The sequence below is a fragment of the Delphinapterus leucas genome, chromosome 18 (genome assembly GCF_059928025.1).
Source record: "Delphinapterus leucas isolate spDelLeu-1000000601 "Yukka" chromosome 18, BTC_Dleu_Yukka2, whole genome shotgun sequence".
In the NCBI taxonomy this organism is placed as follows: domain Eukaryota; kingdom Metazoa; phylum Chordata; class Mammalia; order Artiodactyla; family Monodontidae; genus Delphinapterus; species Delphinapterus leucas.
The window spans coordinates 63,068,832-63,087,599 of NC_143146.1; the positions used below are offsets into that span (position 1 = coordinate 63,068,832).

General features: G+C 38.8%; 1 long non-coding RNA gene across 2 annotated transcripts in view; it reads right to left on the reverse strand.

The window, feature by feature from the left end:
* Positions 1-224: 224 nt before the first annotated feature.
* Positions 225-18,768, reverse strand: part of LOC111175286 (uncharacterized) — a 39,306-nt gene continuing 20,762 nt past the window's right edge. The window contains exons 3-4 of one of the 2 annotated variants that reach the window (XR_002644687.3): positions 18,478-18,645; positions 225-9,159 (exon numbers count right to left, since the gene is read on the reverse strand). This is a non-coding gene — a long non-coding RNA (uncharacterized LOC111175286). Of the gene's footprint in view, positions 9,160-9,409; positions 18,646-18,768 lie in introns of those variants that run through there. The other variant, XR_016388710.1, reaches the window with a different exon arrangement.

The window sequence follows — 18,768 nt, forward strand, 5'->3', positions numbered from 1 at the left end:
TCTCCCTTGGTGATCCTGACCAACTCATACTTCCAATTCCACCTACAATCTGATAGTTCCCTAAATTTTCTGCCTAGATATCCCAGGCATCCCAGAGCTCTTCTGGGCCCTAGGACAGTAACTCCCTAATGGACATTTCTACTTGTGGGTCACACGGACACATCAAATTCAACATGTCCCAATTCAAAGTCCTCATCTTCCCCCCCCCCCCGCCCACTCCCCAGCACCTGCGCCTCCTGGGCTCTTATTTTGTCTGATGATACCATGATCCACCCAAGCACACAAGCCAGATATCTGAGTCTGATCCTCAGCTCCTTCACTCAAATCCTCTCTTTCTGTCTTCTATTCTCAGTTAGTAAAATCCTATCAAGACTTTTTAAAATCTCTTGAATTTGCCTCTTTCTCTCCAGTTCCTCAATTACGGCTCCATCATCTCCAACCTGGACTGCTCTCCTGACTCCAGCTTTGTCCCTTTCCAATCTGTCCTTCATAAGGCAGCCAGCAGCCAGCAGCTGTCTTTCCTTGTTAGGGTAACTTTCTAAATAACGTAATGCTCAGCTTAGAGTCCTTAAGTGGGAGGAATATGGCCATTGGGTAGTAAAGTTACCTAAATTTATTTTACTTAATCTATTTTTAACTGATAACTTTTATATTAAATTTATATTTATTTATTTATTTTTGCGGTACGCGGGCCTCTCACTGTTGTGGCCTCTCCCGTCGCGGAGCACAGGCTCCGGACGCGCAGGCTCAGCAGCCATGGCTCACGGGCCCAGCCTCTCCGCGGCATGTGGGATCCTCCCGGACCGGGCCACGAACCCACGTCCCCTGCATCGGCAGGCGGACTCTCAGCCACTGTGCCACCAGGGAAGCCCTAAATTTATAATTTTTAAATAGCAGGACAAGTTTGGTAGAGGATTATGAGGGACTTCCATTCTAGAACCTCTTTCTCAGAATCAGGAAAGTTAATATGGCATTCAAGAGGTTTTTGGGGTTTTTTTAAATATTTATTTTTATTTATTTATTTATCTATCTTTATTTTTGGCTGCGTCAGGTCTTTGTTGCAGCATGCAGGGCAGGCGGGATGGTTTTAGCTGCAGCGCGTGGGCTCCTTTCTAGTTGTGGAGAGCGGGTTTTCTTCTCTAGTTGTGGCATGTGGGCTCTGTAGTGCGTGGGCTCTGTAGCTTGAGGTACTCAGGCTCAGTAGTTGTGGCGCATGGACTTAGTTGGCCTGTGGCATATGGGATCTTAGTTCCCCGACCAGGGATTGAACCCACGTCCCCTGCATTGGAAGGTGGATTCTTTACCACTGGACCACCAAAGAAGTCCCAAGAGTTTTATATTTAATACTTCTCAGTTGCCAGTTTGGTGAAATACACACTGTATATCCATGAAATTTAATGTGCAAATCAAATAATTAAAAATGTGTTTATTTCATTTATACAAAATTTTAAAGTCCTCACTATATAAAAAAAAATCAGTTTGTCAGTAATTTTCTTAAGATGGGATCCAACTCCCTCTCATTTCTCTGGGATCTGATGTGAGGACAGCTGGTTTATAATTGGGAAACACTGAGTGAATGGGGGCAGCTGCAGACTTTGTATTTATTTGTTTATGATTCCTTTTACCTAAACGGGAATTCCTTCTCATTTTTCGTACCAATCCTTGGGTCTGGGAGAGGAGGAAAATGGCAGCAGAAGGACCCAAATCTGTGCTTACACTAAATAGATATTTTTTTCTTTCTTGTTTTTTAAATTGGGATATAATTGACATACATTATAATCGTTTCAGGTGTAGAATCTAATGATTCAATATTTATATATATTGCAAAACAATCACCACAATAAGTTTAGTTATCCATCACCACACGTAGTTACAAATTCTTTTCCTTTTTTGTGGGCCGCGCCCCTCGATATGTGGGATTTTAGTTCCCTGACCAGGAATCGAACCCACACCCTCTGCATTGGAAGCACCAGGGAAGGCCCAAATTCTTTTTCTTGTGATGAGAACTTTTAAGATCTACTCTCTTAGCAACTTTTGAATATACAGTAGAGCATTATTAACTATAGTCACCATGCCTTATATTTTAATCACTATAATTCTAAATGCATTTTGATATCTGATATTACCGTTATCTCTTTACTTTTTTTTTAAAGATCATATTATCTTTCATTTTAACCCTACTCTCGCTTTTCAAAATGTCCACTATTCTTACATGTTTATGCCAAATAATTAAGTCTTCGGTCAATAAATATCAAAGGGATGGAAGGAGAATGGACATTTAGAATTTCTTTTTATTTCGTTTTCCAAAAGGAAGACTGAAAAGGCATTTAAAAATTCTTGAAATGCTAACTGTAGAGGTTAAGACTCACTCTGGAAGCCATGATCTCCCAGCTTTGAATTCCAGCTCCACCACTCACAAGCTGGGTAAGCTTGGACAAGTTTCTTAACTTCTCTGCGTCCTCAACAGTAACATTGGGATAATATTATTATACCTATTTAAAGTCTTTTTGTGAAGATTGCATGAGTGAATACATAAAGCTTTTGGACAGTACTTGGCAGGTAGGAAATGCTTAGTAAATGTTAACTCATAGTAATGCCTGTCTAGAACATATGCACCACGAGAACAGGAACTTCTATTTTGGCCACAATCCTATTGCCAGCAATAAAGACCTTGCAGTTCAGTTCATTTAAGTTCAACAAATATTCATGAATACTTATGACATGCCAGACAGACACCAGAGATGCAGTGATGAGTAAGAATTTGGCCTCGCCCTAGAGAGGCGAAGACACATAGGAAGGTAGAATTTTCTCTCCATTCTTTCTTTGCTATGCTGTTCCCTCTTCCTGGAACACTCTTCCACCACTTCTTCACCTGCTTAATTCCTACCATTATTCATATCCTTAAAACTCTCAGGTCAGACATTACATCCCCACAGAAAACTTTCCTGACATTCCAGGATGGGCGAGGAAACTTCCCCAGCCCCTGTGCAAACTTCTGTTGTGTTCTTAGCAGATGGTGATTTGTCTGTCTCCTCTGCTGTCTAGTCTAAGCAAACAGAGGTCAGGAAGGTGGATTGCAGCTCTGTGGCCTCAGCACCCAGCCCAGGATCTGCTATGTAACATGTGTGCAATGTGTGGTAAGAAACTAATGATGGGGCTTCCCTGGTGGCACAGTGGTTGAGAGTCCGCCTGCCGATGCAGGGGACACAGGTTCGTGCCCTGGTCCGGGAAGATCCCACATGCCGCGGAGCGGCTGGGCCCGTGAGCCATGGCTGCTGAGCCTGCGCGTCCGGAGCCTGTGCTCCGCGACGGGGGAGGCCACAACAGTGAGAGGCCCGCGTACCGCAAAAAAAGAAAAGAAAAAAAAAGAAACTAATGATGATGAAGAAACCTGGTAATCTTTCCACGATGAGAGGACTCTTTCTGAACAGTCGTGCCATAGCTTTAAGAAGCAAAGACGTGTATTGCAGTACAAATTATGACTTCAAAATGGCATAATAGCAAAACAGAAACAGACTCACAGACATAGAAAACAAACTTGTGGTTACCAAAGGGGAGGAGAAGGAGAGAGGGACAAATTTGGAGTATGGGATTAACAGATAAAAACTACTGTGTATAAAACAGATAAGCAACAAGGATATATTGTATAGCACAGGGAATTATGGACATTATCTTGTAATAATTTATAATGGGGTATAATCTGCAAAAATACAGAATCACTATGCCATACACCTGAAACTAATATAACATTGTAGATGAACTCTACTTCAATAAAATGTTAATAAAAATGAAAATGACATAATAAGCCAAACTTTATAAAATCTCCTTTGACCCTTCCTAGGTACTAAATTGTTCTGAAAGTTACATGAAAAGAAATAACTAAGTTAAATGGTGAGAAATGAAAATAGAAGATCACTGTTATCTCAGTGGTGACCATGTAGCCAGTAACACTAATTGGAAAAGCCAGACAGGTGACCGCAAGCCTGGGGTCATTTTCACACAGTAGCATCTATTTTACTCCTTTAAAAAACAGTGGGAGATGGACTTCCCTGGAGGTCCAGTGGTTAAGACTCTGCGCTTCCACTGGAGGGGGCACGGGTGCCAACCCTGGTTGAGGAACTAAGATCCCACATGCTGTGTGGCCCTACCAAAAAATAAATAAATAAAATAATGAAAACAACAACAACAAACTGTGGGAGAGGTGAATTCCCCTACGTCAGAAGTATTTTATAGAGTACCTTTTATAATTATCATTTAAGGTAAGCAAGTCGTCTGGGCTCATACTGAAGGATTAACTGCTGTGATAATCCTGGTCGTTGTGAGGTTTCTGGAGACTCAAGTGTCGCTGATTTCTTCACACCATGTCCCCATATCGACCTTCCCTTCCTCTGGTATTCAGGGAAGGAAGGATGGCTAAAAATGGTTCCCACAGAGGGAAAAGTCTCTAAATCCCTTTTCTGTGCTTCTTCACCTCTTGGTGATCTTCCACGTTTTCCTCCAAGGGAGGCGCTGCCCCCTCCCCGCCATCACATATTCAGCCTCATCTCCAAAGAGCCAGGATCCCTTTGTTTTCTCTCCACCCAGTTGGAAAAGCCTGTTGGATCTGGAATCAGTGAGGACGGTATCATCAGTGTAAATAAGGCCCAGAGAGTTTATCGTGTGATCCTGAGTAGGGATGTGAGTATTTTAATAGATGAAGTCTTGATCCAAGAAAATCAATTCCTGGTTTTCAAAGTTTCAGGCATCAACAAGCAAGCGGTGGGAGGGGTTTTGGGGTCTCGCCCATGGCAGCTGTCTACTCCACCTACTTAGATGTCTGATGTGTCTTCAGTCTTGGTTTCTATTTTTAAAAAACGTTTCTTCCTTCTTCCATAAAAATTTGCCTAGGGTTCTGGCCCATAAAAACATTACAATCGCATGTAACGGTTTGAGAAAAACCACAATTATGAAAACCTCAGGGTAATCTTACATCCAAATACTTCATATTATCTGAAATTATCAAAAGTTAATACGGTTACCACCTCCCCCTCCCCATATCAGAGCAGAGGGAAAAGGGTTTTGAATCAAACATCCTTTCCTCAGTTAAAATCATTCTGGAAAAAAAACAGCATTTGATCAAGTTTAGACAAGACTGTTTTGGTTGTTGTTGAAGATTGCTGCAATGGTTTCATATTAGGTTTTCTTGCCCCTTTCCAATTTGTTTACAATCACCCCTCCCTCCCTAGGGGTTTTGGAATGAATCATCAACTTTTCTTTTTCAAGTACACTATTAAATTAGGCTACAGCCTGGAATCAAACATTTGTTCTTACAAGCATTTCTTTCATGTCATCAGCTGTAATGGAAACCAGAAATTCAGTAGGCAGGCCTTATCTCCCGCAAAGCAGAAGCAGGGACATCCAGGCCCACACTTCTGCTGTCAGGCATCATTCGGACAAATCTAAAAATCATATTTAAGGGTTGGAGAATTGATACTAAAATTAGAAAAGGCCAACTTAAATTTATGTGAAAATTCATAATTTCTTTTAATTCAGAAGTGATACGTGTCATTCATATTGAGTAAGAAGTTAAAAATAGCTTCTTCCTCTGAATTTCAATCTTACATAAGATGCTTTTAAAGGACATCCACACTTTAAAATAAACAGTGTTTTTCAAATTCCAGCTTCAAGAGCTTAAAGATACCTTCAGTCCATTTTTAATTTCAGGAAACAGCAATTGTTGAATATGAAAATAATTATAAGAATGGCTATCTTTTAGTGATATATTATTATGAAAACCAGACCTTCACCAAAAGGTATAAATGAGATGACATATGAGATGACCATTTATCCATTCAGCCAATAGTGCTATCACTAAGCTAAGGATTAATGATGTAGCGATAAACAAAACATACAAAAATCCCTGTCCTGTGGAATTTATATCAAAGGGAAGTCAAGTGAGATAGATTATAAACAAAATACATCAATAAATATATAGAGAAACACTATAAAGAAAACAGAGCAGGGAAGGCGATTAGAGAGTGGTGGGGATGGGGAAGAAGTTACAGTTTTAAGTAGGAGGGTCGGGAAAGGTGGTTGTTTTTGTAATGTCGTAAAGGAAACGTGACTTTGAAGAAGAGGACTCCATGCAGAAGGAACTACCAGTGCAAAGGCCCCGAGGCAGGAGTACCTGGCATAGTTAAGGGACAGCAAAGGGTCCCATGTGGCCTGTGCAGAGTGAGTAGGCCAGAGGGTGTGAAGGGGTTAAGTCATAAGTTAACCCCTTGAGTAGGGTTAACCCTACTCAACCCTATTTAAGTAGGGTTGGGGTGAACAGATTATATAAGGCCTTGGAGGGCATTGTGAAGATGTTGCCTTTTACTTTGAATGAGGTGGGGAGCCTTTGGAAGATTTTGAACAGAAAGTGACATGGTCTGACTTAAGTCCTTAAAAGATTACTTTGGCTACTGTGTTGCAAATCGATTTAAGAAAGGGAAGGCTAAAAAGAGGAAGACTAGCTGGGTACATACTGGACACTCCAGAAATACTCGTTTACTACACACTGCATTGTTACACTAAGTTCCCTCTTTTTTACTTATTTCACCTTTTAAAACTTTACTTCAATAACCTATAAGGGAAAAGAATCTGAAAAAAAAATAGATACATATGTATGTATAACTGAAACACTTTGCCATATACCTGAAACTAACACAACATCATAAATCAGTTATACTTCGATTAAAATAAATAAATAAAAGAAAGGCAAAAAAATTTTACCTTATTTATTTCCTTATTCTCCATGTTATTTAGGGTTGTAATTCAAATTTGAAAGCAATACAATTGCATTTCTTTGAAACACTGAATTCATCTCAGACTTTTCACCATCGAGTCAACCTCGTCTCTCATTTAACTTCCTCTTTCCCCTTCCTTAATTTGGGCAAAGAGTTAAAAATAGTTTGTTCTCTGTGAGCAGAAACAACTACAGATCAACAGAAGTAGATAGGAGTAGGCTTAATACTAATGGCTAACATTTTTGGAGTGTTCCACATGTACTAGGCACAGTGCTAAATGTTCAACATGAATTAGTTCATTTAATCTTTACAATGACTTGCTGAAGTAGGTACTGTTATCATTCCCATTTTCACAGGAAGAGAGAAGTTAAATAACCACTTGAGGTTATACGGCTGGCAAAGGGCCAGGCCTGGATTGAAACTAAGGCCATGGGACTCAGAACCTGTGCAGGTGACGGCCACAGTATATTACTATTACCTCCCAGCCGCCCACAGAAATGCCCATGCTAAGAGATGGAGAGACAGGGAAGACCTCGGGAAACTCTGACTGGAGAATGATGCTGTGAAGTAACAATGGTCCACTTGGTCTTCTTGTGGTCTATATGGTTAATGAACAGATGGTATTTCTGTTTATAAATCAGTCTTCTGTGAGTTTGGTTTGCTTGAATCAGCACCTCCCCCTCCCCTTCTGCCTCCCAGCCCCCACTGCTGCCCTCCCCATCTCCCTCCACTGCCTCAAGCTTTATCAATCCAGAGGCTGGACTACAGCATGCAGGCTAGACTAAAGGTGCTGCCTGCACCTAATAGACAGCTCTCCCTCTTTACACACCATGGTTCCAAATGACTATTCAGAGTTGTTTACAACCTAATACAAAATTATTCGAGGCTAAGTTATTTTTGTGCCATGATTTTGATTTATTTAGGCTTCTTCCATGTAAGTGAAGAGGTTTTTAGTACATTTTGGAAATTTGATTTGTCATTTTGTGCTCTGGATCTCTGTTGCCTCTTGGGAATGCATGGTTCCTATCTTATTTGCCATCCGAGGTAGGGAAAGCTGAGGTGGTGGACATTTACATTTAATGCAGTTAATGTGGCATGGATTCTAGATTTATCCTTTGCTGTAACTAGATGTATCCTTTGCTGTAAGAAAACGGATTTGGAGTTTAAGTAAACTGGTAACTGACAATATTGGAAAAACACCAAAGAGTTTTCTCAGCTACTTCTCTCTCTTTTTTGTGAACAGACCCTTCATCAAGTCTTTGCGTTCCATCTCATTCCCTAGGACTGCTCAGCACATTGTTTTTCTTGTGTGAACATTTGATATATTTTGCATATATTTTATATGTGTGTACATGTATATGTGTATGTATTATATAGGTATGTATTGCTTTTATTTAAAAAAAATCCTGCTCTTTTATAGAATATAATAGTTGCTTGCAGGGAGAAGAAAGTGGTAGCTAGGAAACAGGGGTGAAAAGGAGGTTTTATTCCACTCTGTATATTATTTTCTACCTTTTGAAATCTATACAGTATTTGTGAATTATCTATTCTAGTTCATTAATTGATTTACTTTTACAGTAAAACTATTTCAGATTAAAAGAAATTAATTCTCTCCTTATGTAGTTGAAAACATCATATCCGTTATGATGAACTTATTTTTTCTAATTAGAATAATAAACTGCTCTTGATAAATATTGTTTTAGGAAAATATTTCCCCAAAATGGTTGTTAGACAAATATTGTATGATCTCACTTATATGTGGAATCTAAAAAAAAAAAAAAAAAGAACTAATAGATACAGGACAGATTTGTTGCTGCCAGAAGTGGGTACTGGGGGGTGGGCAAAATGGGTGAAGGTGGTCAAAAGGTACAAACTTCCATTATAAAATAAATAAGTCCTGGAGAGGTAATAGATAGCATGGTGGCTGTTAGTTAATAGCATGGTGACTGTATTGCATATTTGAAAGTTCCTAAGAGAACAGATCTTCAAAATTCTTGTCACAAGGAAAGAATTTCATAACTATGTGTGGTGATGGATGTTAACTAGAATTACAGTGGTGATCAGTACAATATATACATATAGCAAATCATTATGCTGTACACCTGAAACTAATAAAATGTTATATGTCAACTATACCTCAATTAAGGAGAAAAAGAATGAAGACCCCATGGTCAGACAGCAGATAGCCAGGTAGAAATCTCAGTTATGTTACATTCCAGCTGAGTGTCCTTGAACACACTGGGTAAGCTCTCTGGGCGTCATTTTTTTCCCATCTGCAAACAGAAGATATGATGGTCTCTACTTCACAGGGTAGTTGTGAAGGTTAAACAAGTCTTGTGTGTAAACCCATAGCACAGTGCCTGGTACACAGTCAAGTCTCAATAAATGTTACCTTCAAGACAAAAAAATACAAAATTGTTTTAGCCAAAACTTATAGCAAAAAAAAAAATTGTTAAAGGAGACTACATCTAGTAGAAATTATAACAATATATTCTTAAAACATAATTTAAAGAGGTTTTACAGCAAAATCATATCTCCTCATCTTATATCAGTAGCAGCAAAATATAGATGCAGTAGCAGATACTGGAAAGCATTTATTACTCTAAAGTGCCATACTCAGTGGTGGTAAAACTCTAGAAACATTCCCTTTTAAAAAAAAATTTATTAAAGTATACATGATTTACAATGTTGTGTTAATTTCTGCTGTACAGAAAAGTGGTTCAGTTATACATATATATACATACTTTTTTCATATTCTTTTCCATTATGGTTTATCACAAGATATTGAATATAGTTCCCTGTGCTATACAGTAGGACCTTGTTGTTTATCCATCCTATATATAATAGTTTGCATCTACTAATCCCAAACTCCCAATCCATCCCTCCCCCATCCTCCTCTTGCTTGGCAACCATAAGTCTGTTCTCTATGTCTGTGAGTCTGTTTCTGCAGAAACATTCCCTTTAAAATGAAGAAAAACATGAAGATGATGTGATCATCATGTTTAAAAAAAATATCTGAGAAGACAAAATAATAAGTACAAATACTGTCAAGGAAAAAGCAAAGTTATCATTTGAACATGGTATTATTACTTGAAAAAAAAAGAGAAATCTATTAAATCTACTAGAAATAATGTTAGGTGGAAAGTTACGAGATGTTTAAAATCAATAGACTAGGAACAACTAGATATCCACGTGCAAAGCAATAAAACTGGACCGCTACCTCACACAATACACCAAAATTAACTGAAAATGGATCATAGCTCTAAAAATATGACCTAAAACTACAGAACTCTTAGAAGAAAATGTAGTAGTAAATTTTTGTGACCTTGAGTTAGGCAATGGTTTCTAAGATATGCCAAAATAAAAAATAGATGAGAATTCATCAAAATTAAAAACTTTGAAGGACACCATCGAGAAAGTGAAAAGAAAACACACAGAATGGAACAAAATATTTGCAAATCATGTATCTGATTCATCTGATATTTGGAATATATTATTTAATAAACTCTTAAAACTCAACAGTAAAAAAAAAATAACCCAATTAAAAATGGACAAAAGACTTGAATAGATTTTTCTCCAAAAAAGATATGTAGTCCCCCTTTGCCCATGATTTCACTTTCTATGGTTGTAGTAAACCGTGGTCAAAAATATTAAATGGAAAATTCTAGAAATAAACAATTCATAAGTTTTAAATTATGTGCCATTCAGAATAGTGTGATGAAATCTTGCTCTGTCCTGCTTCATCCCATCTGTGATCATCCTTGAGCCCAATGTATCCTGCCCATTAGTCACTTAGACTTAGTAGCCTTCTCAGTTATCAGACTGACTGTAGTTTATCGAAGTGCTTGTGTTCAAGCGACTCTTACTTTACTTAATAATGGCCCCAAAGTGCAAGAGTAGTGATGCTGACAATTAGGAAATGCCAAAGAGAAGCTGTAGAGTGCTTCCTTTAAGTGAAAAGGTGAAAGTTCTTGGCTTAATAAGGAAAGAAAAAGAATTGTATGCTGAGGTTGCTAAGATCTAGGGTAAGAACAAATCTCCTATCCCTAAAATTGTGAAAAAGGAAAAAGAAATCTGTGCTAGCTTTGCTGTTGCACCTCAAACTGCAAAAGCTGAGGTCGCAGTGCATGATAAATGCTTAGTTAATACAAAAAAAGGCATTAAATTTGAGAGAGAGACCACATTCACAAAACTTTCATTACAGTATATTGTTATAATTGTTCTATTTTGTTATTATTGTTGTTAATCTCTTACAGTGCCTGATTTGTAAATGAAACTTTATCATAACTACGTATGTACAGGAAAAACATAGTATATATAGGGTTTGGTACTATCCAAGGTTTCAGGCATCCATTGGGGGTCTTGCAACAAATAGCCCAAGGAGAAGGGAGACAAATGTCTACATTTGGTCAAAAAGCACACAAAAAGAAGCTTGTTGCGTTTCAACCCCAAGTGGATATTCTGAGATTCAATCTTGGCCATCCAGGGTTAGTGCAGACTCCACAAGGTAAAGGGCACGACTCCCGCAGGACTGTCCTTACTTCAGATGTCAGATCCACTTTGGAGGTCCCAGGCCACCCATACTTCTGACCAACTGGCTATAAATTCAGGGCTTTCCATAACCCCCTTAAGTCCAATAATTCACTGGAATGCCTCACAGAACTCAGGAAAGCTATACTTAAAGTTTTATTAGGAAGATTACAGATTCGAAAGAGCTAATGAAGAGACAGCTGGGGGGAAGAGAAAACAGGAGCGATTGCTAATGGATTTGGGTTTCTTCTGAGGGCAATAAAGATGTTCTAAAGTAGGTGGTATTGATAGTTGCACCACGTTGTGAACGTACTAAAAACCACGGAAATGTACACTTTAAAAGAACGAATTTTATCGTATGTGAATAATATGTCTATAAAACTGTCAATAGGCTTGGTAAGAGTTAGAAAGTATAATGAAAAAGTATCCCATTGAACAATAAGAGCATTAAGAATGAACTTAATGGGCTTCCCTGGTGGCACAGTGGTTAAGAATCTGCCTCCCAATGCAAGGGACACGGGTTCGAGCCCTGGTCCGGGAAGATCTCACATGCCGCGGAGCAACTAAGTCCATGCGCCACAACTATTGAGCCTGCGCTCTAGAGTCCGTGAGCCACAACTACTGAGCTCACACGCCTAGAGCCCGTGATCTGCAACAGGAGAAGCCACCGCAATGAGAAGCCGGCGCACCGCAACAAAGAGTAGCCCTCGCTCTCCGCAACTAGAGAAAGCCTCCGCACAGCAACGAAGACCCAACACAGCCAAAAATAAATAAATAAAATAAATAAATTTATTTAAAAAAAGAAAAGAATGAACTTGACATGAAATATCTTAGGCCTATGTAAGGAATCTACAAATCCTGATCTAGGGTCATAATCAAAGACCTAAATAAATGTTTAGGGTGTGTTTCCGGATATTTTGAAATATTGTGAAAAGTAAATTCTTCCTAAATTCACATATAAATTTAATAGTACTCCAAAGGATTTCTTTTGAGGAGGATGTGTCAAAAGTAGTATAAAAATATATGAAAGAGGGACTTCCCTGGTGGTCCAGTGGCTAGGATGGCTAGGACTCCACGCTCCCAATGCAGGGGGCCCGGGTTCAATCCCTGCTCGGGGAACTAGATCGCACATGCCGCAACTAAGGGTCTGCATGCTGCATCTAAAAAAGATCCCGTGTGCCACAACTAAGACCCAGGGCAGCCAAATAAATAAATAAATATTTTAAAATATATGAAAGAATATATAATATAGTATAGTATAAAAATACATATGGAAGAAATAAGTCAATGTAAGTTCATCCATTGTAACAAAAGTACCACTCTTGTGGGGATGCTGATAATGTGCGGGGGCAGGGGATTTATGGGATCTCTCTGTACCTTCCTCTTAGTTTTGCTGTGAATCGAAAACTTCTCTATTAAGTATAGATCGTCCCCAACATAGGATGGTTCGACTTACAATTTTTCGACTTTATGAAAGTGCAAAAGCAATAAGCATTCAGTAGAAACCATGCTTAGAATTTTGAACTTTACTCTCTTCCCAGGCTAGCGATCCTTTTTCATGATGCTGGGCAGCGAGCTGCAGCTCCCAGTCAGCCTCGTGATCACAATACACTTACAACCATTCTATACCCAGACAACCATTCTGTTTTTTACTTTCAGGACAATAGTCAATAAATTAATGCTATATTCCACACTTTATTATAAAATAGGCTTTGTATTAGATGATTTTGCCCAACTGTAGGCTAATGCAAGTGTTTTGAGCACGTGTAAGTTAGGCTAGGCTAAGCCACGATGTTCAGTGGGTAGGTGCGTTAAACGCACTTTTGACTTAACAGTATTTTCAATTTATGTTGGGTTTATTGGGATGTAACCCCATCGTAAGTCGAGGAAGATCTGTATATATGGAAGAATACATATATAAGAATAATGGACATTTTGAAAAAGAGAAGAAGAGGTAACATTAAAGATAATATAGTCTAAAAAACATACAGAGGAGATAAGGGTCATATCAGATACCAAAACACATTATAAAACAATACTGATTAAACGTATAGTATAGGCATAGGACTCACAGACAGAACAACCAATCAGAATGAAAAGTCCAGAAGCAGATTTAAAGTTATTTACAAATTTAGCGTGTATCAATGACAGCATTTCAGTTGAAAAGAGAAAAGATGGATTATTTTATAAGTTTGGGATAACTGCCTAAACAATAGGAAAAAAAATAAAGTTAGACTCCTGCCTCACAGATATAATCAAAAGTTTAGTAGGTTAAAGATTTAAATGTAACAAAAGTTCCTAGGATTTCGCTGGTGGTGCAGTGGTTGAGAATCCGTCTGCCGATGCAGGGGATGCGGGTTCGTGCCCGGGTCCGGGAAGATCCCACATGCTGGGCCCGTGAGCCATGGCCGCTGAGCCTGCGCGTCCGGAGCCTGTGCTCCGCAACGGGAGAGGCCACAACGGTGAGAGGCCCGCGTACCGCACCAAAGAAAAAAAAAAAGTTTCTAATGAATCCATTAATTACTAGGAGAAAATACAGTTTCTCTTAGTTTATTTATATAATCTTGGGTACAGAATGTCCTACATTCTGTAGGACATTTAAAAAAAATCTTTATGCCCAGAAAATTAAATTTAAAGTTAAGACAAACCGGATGGAAACTTGCTAGAGTATATGTAGTTCTAAATGTAGAATACACACAGATGTACGATAAATATATAGACAGGGCTGTTAAAACTCAATAATATAAATATTCGAAGTCAATATCTTATGTTCAGAGGACATGAACAGACATTTCACAGAGGAAGCAATGTACATGGTCAATAAACATTGTTTTTAAAATTCAGTCTCACTAGAAATCAAACAAATGCAACTAAAAACAAGATCCTATTTTTCATCATTAGATCAGCAAAGATTAAAAAGAATTATATACTCAGGGTGACAAGAGTGTGGGAAAGAGCATTCTCAGCCACTATTGGTGGGAATATAAATTGAAACAATTTAGCAATAAGCATTTTTTTTTTGTTATAGCCCAGCAATAAGCATTTTTTAAAAATCTTAAATATGTAACTACTGTTTGATGCAGAAATCCTACTTCTAAGAATTTGTCCTAGGGAAGTAACAAGTTATCTGTACAAAGATTTATTTGCAAGGATGTCCACTTACACATTGTTTATAAAAGTAATAAAAAAGGGAATAATATAAATGTTTCATAGCAGGATATTGATTAAAGAAGTTATGATATGCCCATATTATAAAATAGTGCATCTGTTCAATATTTTAATGGTGTATTTATTGACATGGACAATATCTATTACATATTGGTAAGTTAAATTATAACATAGCATGAGTATATTTTATAAAAATTGTAAACGCTACTATATACACTATTTTCGCAAAAGTCTGAAAGAAAATAAACCACCAATGTTGATTCTGGTTTGTTCTGGTGACAAGATTATGGACACTTTTTCATTTATCCCATTTCCATCTTCTCTATAATTATGTAATAAAATGATGATTATCAAAGAATGACAAAATTCAAAAATCAAAAAGGAAATAAATGGAGAAATAACTATTAAAAAATAAGAGTCCTGAAGACAGAGTCTCTTTGTGACTATATCTCTGAATATAAGTTAGGCTACATGGGTTCCATGAAAAAAAAAAATCCTCTGGACTTCACTAAACACTGACCTGAAAGGGAGAGAAGCGCCTGAACGTTCTTTGTGAAATTCCACCTGCACGATGCTATTTTAAAAATCGTACTAATGGTCATAAAGGATCTTGAAAGGTGAAGGCTAAATAAATTACAATGACGGAAACAAATCAGCAAAAATAATCTATGATCTGGGAATTGTTATGTGTGTGATAAATCATCTCAGCAACAAAGGCCTGTGTTTTTTTAGATGCAGCCACATAACCCCTGCTGGGGGATTCTTAAGGAGAGCTGCCGAGCTGGCTGTTTCATTTCGTGATTTACTCTTCATTTCTTCCAAGAATATTCAGACTGAAATTGGACTGCCTGTTGTTATGCATCCTTAAAAAACAAAAATAAATTCTAGCAGAATGGGAGCAAAACTTGGTTCTCTTATCTAACGCATTCAGAGGTCAGTTATAATAAGCAAAAAGACTACTCTGTGTGACAGACAAAAAGATATGGGACCAAACAGACATAAGGGAGAGTTTTTTCCTCCCACAAATGTGTGTATGACATGTGCAAAGTGCACAAAGCGAGCCCTGGGATGGTCCAATAGCGCACTCGCTACTCTGGGCATTTTCTACTACATTTACCTTTTATATGCTGTGCCTTAACCTACACAAAATGTAGAGAAATTTGCATGATTTGGTTATTTATTATTTGGATATGCAGTTAATGAGGTCTCCTGGTGTCTTAGGTTGGGCACCAGGAAATAGACTCTGAGACAGAGATTTGTGGGTGGGAAATCTATTGGGAACAACACTTATAAGGGAGCCAGGGGAACAGGACAGGGGCAGAAGGTTGGGCTCAGGTGACCTCATGGGAAGTTCAGGAGGTGGGATGACTCATCCGAGTTGTCTCATATTGAGGCAAGACGGCTGGGTCTTTGTACTCTCTTCCACTTGTACCTATCACTCACCCCTTTGGAAAGGGGCCTAACCTTAAGAAAGGCTGCTTCCTTCAGGCAAGTCCTTGAGAGGACTCAGCTGAAAGCCATCAGGAGCCAACACTTCCGGCACCTGGGGGTCTCCAACCTGAAGGGGGATCTAGGCTGGGTGCTATGGACTGAATGTTTGTGTCCCCCCTTTTCCAAATTCGGATGTCAAAACCATAATTCCCAGCATGATGGCACTTGGAGGTGGGACATCTGGGAGGTAGTTAGGGTTAGATTAGGTCATGAGGGTGAAGCCCCCATCATGGGATTAATGCCTTTATAAGAAGAGGAGGAGACACATGAGATCTCTCTCTGCGTGAATGAACCAAGGAAAGGCCATGTGAGAACGTAACCAGGAAGAGAGCTCTCACCTGTACCTGGCCATGGTGACACCCTGATCTCAGACTTCCAGCCTCCAGAAACCTGAGAGATAAATGTTTGTCGTTTAAGCCACAGTGGTAATTAGTTTTGGCAGCCCGAAAATTTTAAGATACTGGGCATTGCAGCGAACACTATAGACAGTAATACCCTGACTTATATTAACAGTAGAACATTTCTCAACTCTGTCCTGCTCAGGTAAAACATGAGAGGCAAATTAATAGTTGAAGGTAGAGTTCTTAAGAAAGCAGTTATGCATTTTAATCGAAAAGTATTTATTTGACTTCCAGAATGGTAAAGTAGGAATAATTGTTACTCTCCACCTCTTGCCCTGTTATCAATCCAGGTCATGTAGTAAGTTGTTCTGTTAATAAAGAAGTGAACTTAGTATCCAAGAGAAAAATTTGAATTATATTTGTTTCCCTCTGTTTCTGTCACTGTCACTTTTCTATCTTATTTGGAAGACTAAAAAGGCCACTTAGGGACTTCCCTGGTGGCACAGTGATAAGATGCCACACTCCAAATGCAGGGGGCCTGGGTTAGATCCTTGATCAGGGAACTAGATCCCACATTCATGCCGAAACTAAGAGTTTGAATGCCACAACTAAGGAGCCCGAGTGCCACAACTAAGGAGCTGGCAAGATGCAACTAAGGAGCCTGCCTGCCACAACTAAGACCTGGTACAACCAAATAAATAAATAAATAAGTTAATTAATTAATTAAAAATAATTTTTAAAAGGCCACTTAGGGTAGGCTGCTTACATTTCATAATAAACAGTGAAAATTCTTTTGTTTGTTTTTCTTTTCTCTTTTATTGGCCATACTGCTCAGCTTTGGAGATCTTAGTTCCCTGACCAGGAATTGAACCTGGGCCCCAGCACTGAAAGTGCCAAGTCCTAACCACTGGACCTCCAGGGAATTCCCAATAGTGAAAAAGCTTTGATTTGAGTTTTATCTTGAAAAGTGAAATAAAAATTGTGAAAGTGTATTTACTTTATATTTACCAAAATACAGGCTATAATGATAACTACAGGCTTACTCTTAGAGCTAAGAACAAGTCCAATGACTGACTGGAATTTTTGGACATAATTTTTTCCAACAAAGTCTTATAATGGCACAAGTGACATTTTTCCTTTGTATTTTATTTGTGCAGCATGAAAATGAAGATGGATATTTAACAAAATGCTTGAGGGTTTTATTAATTTTCCCACAGTCTCTCAATCCTTCAGTTAAAACTCACGGGGAGTTGAACTCATCTTTGGAAACATCTCTGCTGTCTTCATTCTTTTGGATGTTTCTCTCTAGTTGTGGACATTTCCACTTGGACATCCAAGAGACATATCAGTCTTCATGAGTCCAAAACAGACCCTTGGTTCTCAATTTTCCCTGCCCCTTCCCCACCTCTACTCCATTTTCTCTCCTCCAGCTGCCCAAGACAAATATTAGGAATTATCCTTGATTTCTTTTTTTTTTCTTCTCTCACATGTGACATCCAATCCATCAGCAAGTCCACCTGGCTCTGCACCCCCAACCTGACTCCTTCTCACCACCTCCACTGCTTCCTTCCAGAGCCAGCCACCATCTACACCTGCCCAACCAACTTCACCACCTTCCTAATGGTCTCCCAGCTTCTACTCTTTGTCCCTACAACTTCTCTCCACATAGCAGCCAGAGTGATTTTTAAATGTATTTTTTTTTATTAGGTACAACATTTACATGGTTCGAAGTTCAACACACTATAAAAAGATAGGCTCAGAGAACTCTATAACCTACTCCTGCATCCCTCACCCCAACTCTCTAATGATATTTATTTCCATTGGTATCTTTTTTTTTAATCCTTCTAGGATTTTTTTTTTTTGCAGTACGCGGGCCTCTCACTGTTGTGGCCTCTCCCGTTGCGGAGCACAGGCTCCGGATGCGCAGGCTCGGCGGCCATGGCTCACGGGCCCAGCCACTCCTCGGCATGTGGGATCTTCCCGGACCAGGGCACGAACCCGAGTCCCCTGCATCGGCAGGCAGATTCTCAACCACTGCGCCACCAGGGAAGCCCTATCCTTCTAGGATTTTTAAGGCAAATGCAAGCATATGCAAATATATCTCTCACCTTATTACATAAAAGGTAGCCTACTATAGAGACTATTCTACAGTGTTCTATATCTTGCTTTTTTTCACTCACCAATACATCCTAAAGCTCTTTTCATATTAGTACATAGGGATCTTCCTTATTTGTTTCTCCCGCTGCTTATCATACCATCGTTTATTTAACCAGGTACCTTTTGCTGAACAAATAATGCAACAATGAAAAACTTCATACAGGTGTCATTTCATACATGTGGAGCTGCATCTATGGGACAAAATCACAGAAATACAGTTGCAAAATCATATATTTTAGTGTATTTGCCAGTTTCAAAATGAAAATTTTAGAGATAAATCTGATTGTCACCTGCCCCGCTTAAAGGCCTCCCCC